This window comes from Protopterus annectens, chromosome 3.part0 (genome assembly GCF_019279795.1).
Source record: "Protopterus annectens isolate FY-2018-M chromosome 3.part0, PAN1.0, whole genome shotgun sequence".
NCBI lineage: Eukaryota > Metazoa > Chordata > Ceratodontiformes > Protopteridae > Protopterus > Protopterus annectens.
Window position 1 is genome coordinate 1298179341 of NC_056731.1, and position 13284 is coordinate 1298192624.

The following is a 13284-nucleotide window of genomic DNA, read 5'->3' on the forward strand; positions in this document are numbered from 1 at the left end:
CTTTTAAACCTTCTAACTCCCCTGTAACAATGCACCCAGTTTCTAAAATTACCCCAACACAGCCACCTACCTACCATGCTTCCTAAAACCAAACTTGTTACCCCAAAGATACCACCCATAAAAAACAAACTCCGGCATCCTGTCAAACACCTCATTGGCCCTTCCCCCAAATACGGTTCAAACAACTGGATAAGTAAATATAACCACCCCAAGGTTCCATGCTCCTGAAAGCAAGGGTTGAACATCACTGGCTTAAAAGAGCCATAGGGCTTTAGCCAAATAAGTTTCTGTGCTTCTATGTATGTCATAACTCTATTCATCCCATGGGATCCCCATAGTCCCCATAAACCATCCCCAACAGTTTTCCCTGACCCCCCCACCTACCTCTTCCTTTCTTGCCCCCTATACGAACGCAATAATCAGCTCTCACTAATTGAACACAGAGCTCTAACATGCCTTAATAAGGTGACTCTCATTGTGTCCCATTCCAGTGGCAAGAACATCCATCCTATCAAAAAGCATCACCTTACAGATCCCCTTTTCTAGCCACTGCATGATGCCTTCTGCAGTTCAGCAATCTGCAAAGAAAAGAAAAAACAATAAATTCTATGTGCACACATACAAATAATTACTTAACATGGAGGCACTGACGAGGACCCCTGCCACCCCCAACAAGTGTTTGCCCAGCTCTGCATCAAAGTATGGGACCAGCCCCCCCCCCTTTTTTTATTAATGTTATCACTCATATCCCCTTAGACAAGAGTGATAAGTTCTACCCACAGAAATAATTTCCGAACTTGTCCAGCTTGTAATCACCCCAGAGTCAGTAGCCTAATAACTTCCTATGATACTAAGTGTGCTGTGACTCCACTCCACCTACCTGAACCCCATCCACAGTGACGTGCCTTAATGAGCTCTAAATAAAATGCATTACTTGTAACCTCATCAAGCCCACTGCAGAAACCCAAACTCTTACCTATGGCCAATGGATGTTGCTCCCTTTTACTAGTGAATGCATATACCCAAAAGCAGGGACAACTTTCAAACATTGATCTAACATACTGAAACGGTTAATAGAACAGATTGTACAACCAATTAACCCTGAGATCACAAACTCACATGCCTGTCCTTCTCTGGCTAGCAGTGTAAATTTATTTTATTTTATTTTATTTATTTTACATTTGTTAACCGGGATAGTCCGACTGGATATATGTCCATTTTCAGCGGAGGCCCAGGGAGAAAAGCTCCCAACAGTAAAATAACATAATTACATATCACAAAAACATCATTACATATCACATATCTTGAAGAGCATGATAGAATATTTGGAGAAGAACATTTAGACATTGATAGAATATTTACAGAAGAACATCAAGACAATCCATACACATAGCATCTGTACATAATCTAGAGAAAGGATTAGCCAGGCTTGATACAGTAGCAAGTCCATTTTGACCCCAGGTGTAGTTTGGGTTTAGCTTTGAACTGACCTAGAGAAGAGAGTGAGGTAATCTCAGGAGGTAGTAGGTTCCATTTTCTGCCTACAGAGTAGGTAAAGAGAGAGTCGCTGGCTAAGTTATTAGTTTTACATGTCTGGATAAGGAGTCTGCTGGAAGAATGCAATGGTCTAGGGTTGTTATACAGGGTGACCAGATTTTTGAGTGCAGGGGTGTTTTCAGGGTTGTATAAAATTTTGTGGGTCATAACTAGTTGGTTATATAGTATTAGACTAGGTCGTTGGAGCCATCGAAGCTGAATTAGATTGATGCAATGATGTGTCCTGAAAGGCAACCCAGTAGCAAACCTGGCGATGTGATTATAACAGATAGTGATTTTGTTCAGGACAGTCTTACTAGTATTATGGAGAAGAGGGGATGCGTACAGGAGAGTAGAGGGAAGATAAGATCGAGCAATGGCAACTTTGGCTGGGGGAGTCAGAAATGTTTTTATTCTATACAATGAGCCTAGTTTTTTATTGATGGTTTTGATCAATTGGTTGACATGTAGGTCAAATTTTAAGTTATTGTTGATAGTGACACCTAGTAGTTTTGTAGAATGGTCTGGTGAGATTATTGTGCCATCCTTTGCTTTGATTGTAAAGTTAATGGTGCTAGACCTTTGTGTTGGTAGGAATAGCAGCATTTTAGTCTTTTTGGGATTCAGTATCAGGCGACAATTGGAAAGCCAGTTTTCTATTGTGTTAAAGGTAGTCTGGATAGTTAACTCTAACTCTGTAGGGGATGTTCCTGAGCAAATCAGTGTAGAGTCATCTGCATATTGGATACAGCTGACATTAGGTATGACAGTGTTCAAATCATTGATGAAGATGGAGAATAACAGTGGGCCTAATATAGATCCTTGTGGTACTCCCAGGGTGTTAGGTAACAGGTTAGAGAGTTTGGTCTGCCATAGTACAGCCTGTTTTCTACCACTTAGGTAGGAATTAAACCATTGAAGGGCTTTGGGATCTAGACAAAGTGATTGTAGGGTGTTGATTAATAGTTGGTGATCCACCATATTGAAAGCTTTGGACAGATCCAAAAATAGAGCTGAGGAAATATGGTTATTGTTACGATGGAAATTTATGGTATTGGAAAAGACTAGTAGGGCTGAGGTAGTGCTATGGTGAGGTCTGAAACCATGTTGGGTATCTGCCATTAAGTGGTTATTAATTAGGTGTTGCATGAACTGTTTTTGAATACATTTTTCCATTATCTTTGCTAGAGGAGAGAGTATAGCTATAGGCCTGTAATTGGAGAGCTCAGTAGAACTACCTCCTTTATGAAGAGGGATTACATAGGATATCTTCCAGATATCAGGAATTTTTGCTTCTGTTAAAGTGCGATTGATAAGTAATGACACTGGGTAGGCAATGGCATCAGCTGATATTTGCAGATATTCAGCTGAAAGTTGGTCAGCTGAGAGTGTGGTGGGTTTTAGTTTTCTGATTAAGGTGTGGATAAGTGATGTAGCAACAGGTTGAAAGCTAAATGAGGGTTGATTTATAAGGGTGGAGCTATCTAGGCTATGGGAATTAAGAGGCAGTTGGTTGGCTAGGGCTTGGATTGTCTCAGTAAAGAATCGGTTAAAACTGTCAGAAACTGCTTCTGATGGTTTATCGGTAAAGGCATCTGGGACAGGGGTAGTAGAATGACCAGGGTGTAGAAGATTATTTAACCCAGCCCAGAACTTCTGAGGGTGATTTTGATTTTCTGTTTGTAGTTTGCGGTAGTATTGTTTTTTGTCAAGTAGTATGTGTTTTTTAGTTTCATTCCTAAGGTGCCTGTATTTAATTTGATCATGTGGAAGTTTAGTAGTTCGCCATAAAGCCCAAGCTTTATTTCTGAGATTAATTTTGAGCCTGGTCTCTTTTGAAAGCCAAGGTGCAGCTATTGCCTTAGTTTTCTTTGAGCGCGTAGGGGCATGAAAGTTAAGAATCTTAAGGAATTTTTTGTTAAAATACAATACTGCTTCTTCTAAGGAAAGATGTTTTAGTATAGACCAATTGCAAGAATTTAATTCTAGTTGGAATTTGTTTGAGTCAAATTTTCTTTTATTTCTGACAGTTCTTAGTAAGGGTTGTTTGGGATTGGTTACTTTGTGCTTAATTATATATGTGAGATGGTGATCACTTAGACTATCAGGGAGGGTTCCAAATGTATACAGGTTAGGGTGACTATTAATAAGTACCCAATCAAGTATACTTTCTTTCTGGTTGGGTTTGCCTGTCCTAGTTGGGGGTGTTAATAACTTGCGTGAATGAGTGCAGGTTAATATGGGTTGTGGGGGATTCTAAAGAACAGGTGGTCCAATCTATATTAAAATCTCCGAGAAGTAAGGTTTATTGAGGGTATTGGCTAGATATCCAGTGTAGGGTGTCTTCAAGTGTAGCTATATTATTACCTGGGGGAATGTACATACAAATTATATAAATGCATTTACTATTGTTAAGTTGCAGTTTGGTGGTTAGAATCTCTAAGTTGTTAATCTGAGGTGGTTGTATGACATCCATAGATACAGTCAACTCAGATTTGTAGAGTATGGCTAACCCACCCCCTTTTCTGGAAGTACGGTCCCACCTGTGTATATTATACCCAGGGAGTAGTATTTCATTATCAGTAGTGGTAGGTTTTAACCATGTCTCAGATAGGCACAGAATCTCAGGGGATAGATCAGCAATGAGTGCATGAAGTTCATGCACCTTCTAATTGATGCTTCTGATGTTAAGATGACAGGTTAGGAGAGAATAGGGTGGCCGGGAGATAGTAGGGTTGAGGCTTAGGTTTGCGGTAGAGGGAGAGTACATGCCTGAGTTGGTAGGGCCAGGATTGGGGTGTATATCCCCATCAAGTAATAGACTAAGTCTAATCTTGGAGACAAGTTTCAGGAATTTACCTACAATTTTATAGTAATGTTTGAGTTTAGGACTAATTTTCCTGGTGTAGGTGTATGGGGATTGAGAGCATGCTGTTAGATGCACCCAAGTACTATGGATGTGATAAAAGTTAGGATGTTTAGCTTCTGGAGTGTTAGTGTGGGCCTTTGAGGCTAGGAATCCTAAGAGAGGTTGGGTTTCATATAATGTTAGGAGGTATGGGGCTAATAGGGTAGGTAGTAGAATGGAGTACCACATATCTAAAGAGATGATGAACTAAGTACCTAGAAGTGAACTATCAGATGATAGTGTGAAGGGAACTATAATGAAAGAGAGAGGGAAACAGCTGGGAATAATTAAATTAGCAGAATGTGATAGGAGCTAGTACATGTGGGTGTGGCTTAGTAGCAATACATTTAGAGGTAGTGAGGGTGGGTGAGATTTGGGGGCAGGGAGGGGAGTGGAGAGAGGGTGAACAGAGCGGGGCTATAGCAATCCTCAGATAATACCAATCAGCTTTAGCTCAGTAATAGACAGATGGTTCTGGAGGGCTCCTACAACAATTTTGAAATCCAGTTACTTCTGCCAGTAACTGTTGCCCACTTGTGCTCCCCATGTGTAACATCCTTGCTCTCCACTGCTTCCATCATCTGCAGACTCACTGTATAGCACCAGAACTGGTAATCATCACACCACCTTCTACAAAGAAAAGGACAAAGTAAATCCTCTAAGATGTAAAGAGAAGGCTCCACCTTATACCCACCTATTCCAAATTATAGCAGCAGCATTCCAAAACCCCCAACTGCAAGAAAAACAAAACATGTAAATCATCTAAAATATATAATGCACATTCCAAGACATCTTCAAAGGCAACCTGAATTCCTTTCGACATCTTTATTAAATTATCATTTAAGATAAAGACATAAGATGCAGGCAAACATACATTAATATAAAAGAAAGCAGAACATATTAATGTTGTCAGTTATATACATTAAGCATCACATATCGTCTTTTTATAACTATCATCAGTCCAACACTACATAACTTGTTCAATTCCTGCTTTCCTTTAAACAAAAAACTAATTTCTTGAGCTTTAAATTCCAGAATAGTTACCACATTGCATCATGCATATCTGTCTATTACTGTCTCATTTTCCATTCTTATTCTCATAGTTGCCATCTCTTCTTTACTGACAGTTCGTTGCTACTCTCCTTTTTTTTTTACCTTCTGCCACTGCTGCATTCCCTGTTGCTATAAAACCAATCTTCTTATTTTGCTGCTACTCTTTTATTTTCTGTCACTACTGCTACATTACCTGGCTCCATCTCCACATTACCATCCAAAAGAAATTATCTGACATCTCACCCCATGAAAACAGAGCTGCTACCTGGATCATCCTGCTCAATGATTTTTCAATAGATTGTCATGTGTCAGCAACTCTGGACATCAGTTGTGTTATCTGCACCAGTCCAATGGACTCACTCACTTCATTCTTCATTGAGACAGCTAAACATTTGTATCATCCACCACACAAGAATCTTAATTTGCATTCTGGTACACTATAAAATAAAAAAAACACTTTTTTTTTTAGATTATCATTTTCTACCTCCAAACTCTTGGTATCTTTTTTCTTTTTCTCTCTCTCTCTCTCTCTCCCCAGAGGCCTCCTAGACCTCTTCCCTGCTGGTGTAGGAGCCCTCCAGAACCATCTACCACCTCCGAAGAGTATGGGATGATCGCTACAACCCTGGCTTAATTTCCGCTTATAGTATAAATACGACCATGGGTCTCCCCTGAAAATAAGACACTAGTCCAGTGAGACTAACCTGGTTAGCAAAGGATAAATAAAAACACATTCACTGGTCAAATAAAAATTGCACTTGAGATGTGTATAAATACTGTGTATTGCGCAATTAACCATACATGCATACATCTCCTCCTGCAGGTAATTAAAAGCTAAATGTTTACCTTTTCCTTGCTGTTTGTTGGTTCCCTGTCTTTTGTTATAATAACAGCTATGTATAATCTTATCACATATACTGCTATCCCTTCTATAACAAATATAGGATCATCAGGTAAGATCTCTTTCAATTATTCACCCATAAACATAAGCCAATGTTGTCAATAGGCATTATCCATTTTACTTGTACAAAAGTAATTCCTTACCACAATTATCAGCACATCCTGTTGTTCCTCAATAATTTAACCACCAGAACTCTTTCCATAAAATAAAATTCCTCTTCCTTATATTGATTTTATATGTTTCTTTTAAATTCTCCTGACATAATTTTCTTACAGACTGCATCGACTGATCTTTACTATAACCACTCTTATATCATTCTCGTACTATGTATAATACTTCCTCTTTAGAATTATCAAAAGTATTATTTAGACACCATTTGAGCATAGAGCGATGAAGCAAGCAAACCTTTTGAGTGATCACTACTACCATGTAAAAAATTAGAAAGTGCTGTGTCTTTGTGTCTAACTTTTGAATAAATACAATAGTCTTCATCAATATCCAGTTGAATATCCAAATAACCATTCTTTTGGAGAACTTTTATGTAATTCTAACATATAAAGTAAATTCTAATATGAGAGCATTTAACTGGAACTCTGTTACTGATGAATTCATGCTTGAGAGACATGCACTGTGGCACAGTTTATTCCCGAGTTTGTAAGTAATATATATTTCAATATATTGCAATATATACATAATGATATGACTTTTAAGCAAGCGTCATCAGCATACGCCATGATGGTTCTGTATTACTACATGAAAGCATCACTCATGTATTCAGTTATGTGTTGAGGTTGTCACTTGTCTTGCTGGCATAAAGGTATTTGCAAAATCTGTCAAAAGTCTTCTCAGTGCTCAGACAAGTGTGAGCATCCATACCTCATTGCCAAAACTTTGGCAGATTTTATTATGCAATCAGCAAGGAAGGTAGATGACCTCAAGAGACAAGAAACAGCACTCTGCTTGCCATGTTCCCATTGATATCTTCCTAACGTGGCACCACCTAGCCCACACAGGTGCAGACTACCATGCTACCTCAGGCAAGCCTCACACTTTGAGCCTAAAGCCCGTGAAAAGAAATTCATGATTCTTTCAACCTCTGTGATCGCTAAATTATGTACAACACCCTCACCACCAATGAATATCCATGCCAATCTCTCAAGAACTGATAAAAGTGAGATACAGTGGGAAACAGACTCATATGAACTATGCCCCACATATCCCTTCTCCAACTCTTTCCAACAACATTTTTTTTAACAAATAGCAAGTGAAGGGTTTGCAAGATGGCATTTTCACATTTGTGTCACAGGACAACATCATGGTGGCTTAGTACTGGGTTTTGGAATTAAAGGAGTTTCTAACCTCTGCTACAAAGCATATAATAAATTCAGTACCTACTAACACCTTTATCAACATCAGTCCTTAGAAAACCACAAATTTTGAGGAATTCCCAAAGTATGAGTCAAAATCTGGATAATCTGTGGAAATCTGTATGGTTAAGAGATATGACGGCCACATTCCTCCGACCGTCACTGCCACCATTCATGCCAGGATCTGCAGCAGTTGGGGATTGAATGAATAACTGCTAGTAAAAGGGCCCATGACAGAACTTTCTGTTCTGGCAGTGTTTCTTTCATTTCCTGTACTTGCCTGCTTTAAAATTTGGTATCGATAATTTTATAAAAATGTAATAATTCCTCTCATTCAGTTGTTTTGAGGTAAGTGGCATGCATTTTTTTCCTGCTATTGATTGTGCAGTATGAGAGTGGGTTAAAATGAAAAACTGGTGACATAAGAGTGAAAGGAGATATGAGAGTGGGGAAAACGACGTTTACAAAACGTCACAGCCCAAAGCTATAATAATCAGATGGAGTGTTTCAATTGTGGCCAAGTAGGCCATTGGAGAAATAAATGTCCGTATCTGGCTGAGCAACCTGCCCCACTCACTGATATGTTATCACAGTGGAATTCTAAGTGGACTCCATCCAATTGGCAGCCATCACAATGAAGGTTCCCTGAACATAGACAACAGCAGTTGTGCCCTTCATCCCTGTGGATTAAGATGGACCACGTTATGTTACTTGTCAAAAATAAAGCATACCCATTTTTCTGATTGACACTGGAGCTACCAAATCTATGTTAGCTGGCGAAGCAGCAATAAATGTCCCCCTCTCCAACAACATAACTACAGGGGTAGGTGTTTCTGGCATTCCTGTTGAATATTCTGAAACCATCCCAGTCCCAGTAACTTTGGGATCTTTACAATAAAATCATGCATTTTTAGTAGGGCCCTCAGCACCATTTCATTTATTGGGAAGAGATTTGCTCTGTAAGATGGGAGCAATCATCTTCTGCACAGCTGAAGGAGTATATTTACAATTACCTTTAGATAAACAAGATAGTATTTTGGCTACTTTAGATGAAAACATCACTCTGCAAACAATGTGTATGCAGTCTGACCTTGATAAGAATAAGCACCTAAATTCATTACCCTCTCATCTATGGACCACTCATGATAATGATGTTGGGTTTCTGATTTCAGCCACTCCTGTAAAAATAACTTTAAAACCCAGAGCAAAGTTACCTCGGGTACCACAGTACTCTTTGATGGTAGAGGCCACATCTGGTATTGCCACCGTCATTTCTGCCTTAGTACAACAAGGAATTATAGTACCTACAACAAGTCCATGTAATACTCCAATTCTACCAGTAAAAAAACCTGGTAAACAAGCTTACAGATTTGTGCAAGACTTGCAAGAAGTCAATAAAGCTGTCTTGCCTGTTTTTCCAACCGTACCAAACCCAGCTATGATTTTAAGCTGCATTCCACCTACACCACGTTGTTTTATGGTTATAGATATCTCGTCAGCTTTTTTCTCTATTTCAGTACATCCAGATAGTCAGTATTTATTTGCATTCACTTATAAAGGCCAACAGTATACTTGGACCCGACTACCCCAAGGGTATGTAGAATCTCCAACCCTTTCCCTAGAGAGATGCACAGACAATTGCAGAATTTACAGTTACCACCACGTTCAGTATTGGTCCAATATGTAGATGATATTCTTATAGCTTCACAAGATACCAAGTCTTGTATTGAGGACTCACTTTTAGTTTTAAAGTTTTTTGCTGAATGAGGTTTTAAGGTAAATAAATCTAAACTGCAGTTCTGTCAAGAAAAGGTACAATACCTGAGACACATAATTTCTATGGGTTCACGTCAAATACTTCCAAGTAGAATTACCTCCATTCAGACTGCCCCCCACCCTGTAACTCAGAGGCAACTCAGGGGATTCCTCGGCCTAGCAGGTTATTGTAGCAGTGTGTACCCAATTATTCTGAAATTTCGGCCCCTTTGTTACAGCTTCTAAAAAAGGAGGTCACAGACCCTCTGCCTTGGTCCCCTGAACATGAAAACGCCATTCAGGCTATTAAAATGGCACTAGTAAATCCACCTGCTCTGGGGCTCCCAGATTATTCTAAATCCTTTATTTTCTTCTGTTATGAAAAAAATAAAACTGCCCTGGGCCTTCTGGCGCAAGCACGCATGGGAGGCTATGGACCTATAGCATATTACAGCACTCAGCTAACCCCTGTTGCTTCTGGCTATCCACCCTGTTTACGAGCAGTGGCAGCCTCTGCTGTTTTGATTGATATGGCAGCACCATCGACATTAGGACATGACACTATACTAACAGTACCTCATACGGTGCAAGCATTTCTTTTAAAAACAAAAACACAGTATCTTTCTAATGCTCGCCTCACTAAATATGAGTTAAGTTTATTAACTAATCCCACTGTTCAAATTACACATTGCCCACCACTAAAGCCTGCTTCATTAATTCCAACCAGTGACGAGGGCGAACCACATGACTGTGTGCTTGTAGTTAACACTGTTCTTTCTCCTAGCTTGGATTTGCAAGATGTTCCTTTGCTTAATCCTGATTTAGTTCTTTTTGTAGATGGATCCTGTTTATGAAATATTCTTGGCAAACTCTATGGTGCATGGTCAGTGTGCTCACCATCTGCAGTTTTACAAAATGGGCAATTACCACCTGGCACATCTGCACAAGCTGCGGAATTAGTGGTACTTTCGCATGCATGTAAAATGGCCAAAGACAGATCTGTTACTATTCATACTGATTCATGTTATGCCCATGGTGTTGTTCATGATTTTGGTACCTTTACCTTATGGAAGGAAAGGGGGGTTTTGACATCCTCTGGGGCACCAATTAAAAATTACCTGTATATTGATCACCTCTTACAGAATTTATTATTACCTTACAAAATTGCTGTTTTCAAGTGTGCAGCTCACCAGTCTAACAACTCCCTAGTAGCTAAGGGAAATAATTTGGCTGACTGGGCTGCCAAGCCGGCTGCTCTTCCTGCAAACTGTTCAGGGACAATTTCTGCAGCCTATCTTACAAACGGTTACTTTTGACACTACTGTTTTGAAAGCTTTACAAATTGAAGCATCGGAATCAGAAAGAAAAACATGGCTGGCCGACAGTTGTTTCCAATGCTCTGATTCAGTTTGGCAACATCCTGATGGCAGATTAATTTGCCCTACATCTATGTTAAATTCTCTTATAAAAGCATATCATTTGCCATCTCATGTCAGGGTACAAGCATTAATCAAACAAATCCAGAAGGATTGGTTTGCCCCAGGACTTTATGCTTCTGTGCAACATTTTTTGAGCACATGCTCCATTTTTTTACAGCATAACATTTCAAAGGGAACTCTGGTTCCCACTCAACTGGTGCCAAAACTAATGGGACTATTTTGTGCTTTACAGTGGGACTTTATTGAACTCCAACCTTGTACTCGTTTTAAATATGTTTTGACTATTGTTGATATTTTTTCGGGCTGGTTAGAAGCCTTCCCTTGTGCTAAAAATGATGCTATCTCAGTTGCAAAAAAATTGTGTTATGAATTGATACCTCATTTTGGTGTTCCTTGTCAAATATACTCTGACCGTGGAACACATTTTACTGCTAAGTTAGCTGAATCGTGTACAATGCTAGACATTACTTTGAAATTTCATTGTCCGTATAGACTGCAGGCATCAGGTATTATTGAACGCATGAACCAGACCTTGAAAACCAGACTTGCTAAAGCCACTTCAGAAACAGGCTTAACTTGGGTGCAGGCTTTACCATTAGCCTTACTTTCTATGCAATCACAACCACATCATACTAAGGGTCTTTCTCCACATGAAATTCTCATGGGTTGCCCTTTGCGTATGCCCATGACACCACCACCCTTTTCTGAATATGATGTATGTGATAATGATATTCTTTTGTACTGCAAATCTCATTTCTTTTTTACAGTTTCACCACCAAGTAGCAGCCACTCAACATCTTCCAGAGCCTTTTCTGTCATCTGCCCTACAACCAGGGGATTGGGTTTACTTTAAGTCCTTTTCTAGAAAAACAGCACTCCAGCCATGCTGGAAGGGGCCCTTCCTGGTTCTTCTGACAACATCATCTGTTGTGCGACTGCATGGATCTACAACTTGAATCCACATTTCACACGTCAAAAAAGTTTTGCCGTCTGAAGATCAACAACCTTTACCTTTTTCAACTCCAGATTCTCCTCCCATTGCTACTTGTACTCGAAGCAGAACTGTTCCAGTACCTGATGATGCCTAACATTTACCCTTTTAGAAAACTCCAAACTACTGACAATACGCAGACTCAACAACCATTTCCACAAAAATATTGGACAGCCATTTTGATGATCATTCTTGTTGTACTATTATTTTTAATGTAGCCATTTTTATTTCCTGCTCCATTGACGCATCACACCAAGTGTGCTATTTGGCATCCAACTTTCAACACCTATCAAGCTATTAATTTTGCCTATGCATCATCCCTCAATGTCTCTGACTGTTGGATCTGTACTGCTTTACCTACTGTTCATGGGGAATTGATGCTAAGTACAGTCCATTTAGGGGCTAATGAAACCTGGATGAATCTGATCTATGACACTTCAAATGTCACTTCAAAAGACAGGAGGAAATTACATCTGTTTAACCATCGAAATGGAACTATGTGTTTTCAGAAATTTGGTAAATCAAGGTAGGATGGAGTTTTTGTAATGTGACAGTTCCCTACAGGTGTAACAATAACTTCTCCTACTGTAACACAACCTATGATTCATTTTGTGAACTGGTGCATAAAACATACGAAGAAGTAAGAAATAATTCAGTTCTATACCAACAGCTGGGATTGATCAATAAGAAGGTGTTTCATTCTGAACAAGGCTATATAAATAGTAATATCACCACTAAGGTGGAAAATTGCTACTTTGTGTGTGGTAGAAGAGCCTATAAATGGCTACCAGGAAACTGGTCTGGTAGCAGTTTCTTAGGTTATTTAGTCCCAGCCATTTGACATACATATGCTTTACCGCAAGGAAAAGTTCAGAATGTTTGAGAGGTCAAAAAGCCTGCCAATCCAGTAGGCCAAATTGATGCTTCATGGATTTATCATAATGACTTATCTCATGCTGGCACCAAAGGACTATCTCATATGGACTTGGGTAATGATGTCATATCGTGGGCTGGTATAATTCCAGTATACAGAGCAGTAAAATCAATTTGGGAACTGAGAAAACTGTCTAAATTGCTTGAAGTATTAAGCAATGCCACATTTTCTGCTTTAGAACTAGTGACTGATGAACTGACTGCCATGAGAGCTGTAGTTCTTCAAAACTGTATGGCTCTTGATTTCACCCTAGCGGCAAAAGGCAGAACTTGTGCTTTAATCCAGGAGGAATGTTGTACGTTTATTCCTGACAATCAGCACGAAATTGAAAGTCATCTTGAACTAATTCAGAGAGTCTCTGAACTCTCTAAGGCCAAGGAGGCCGATAGCTCAACGTGGG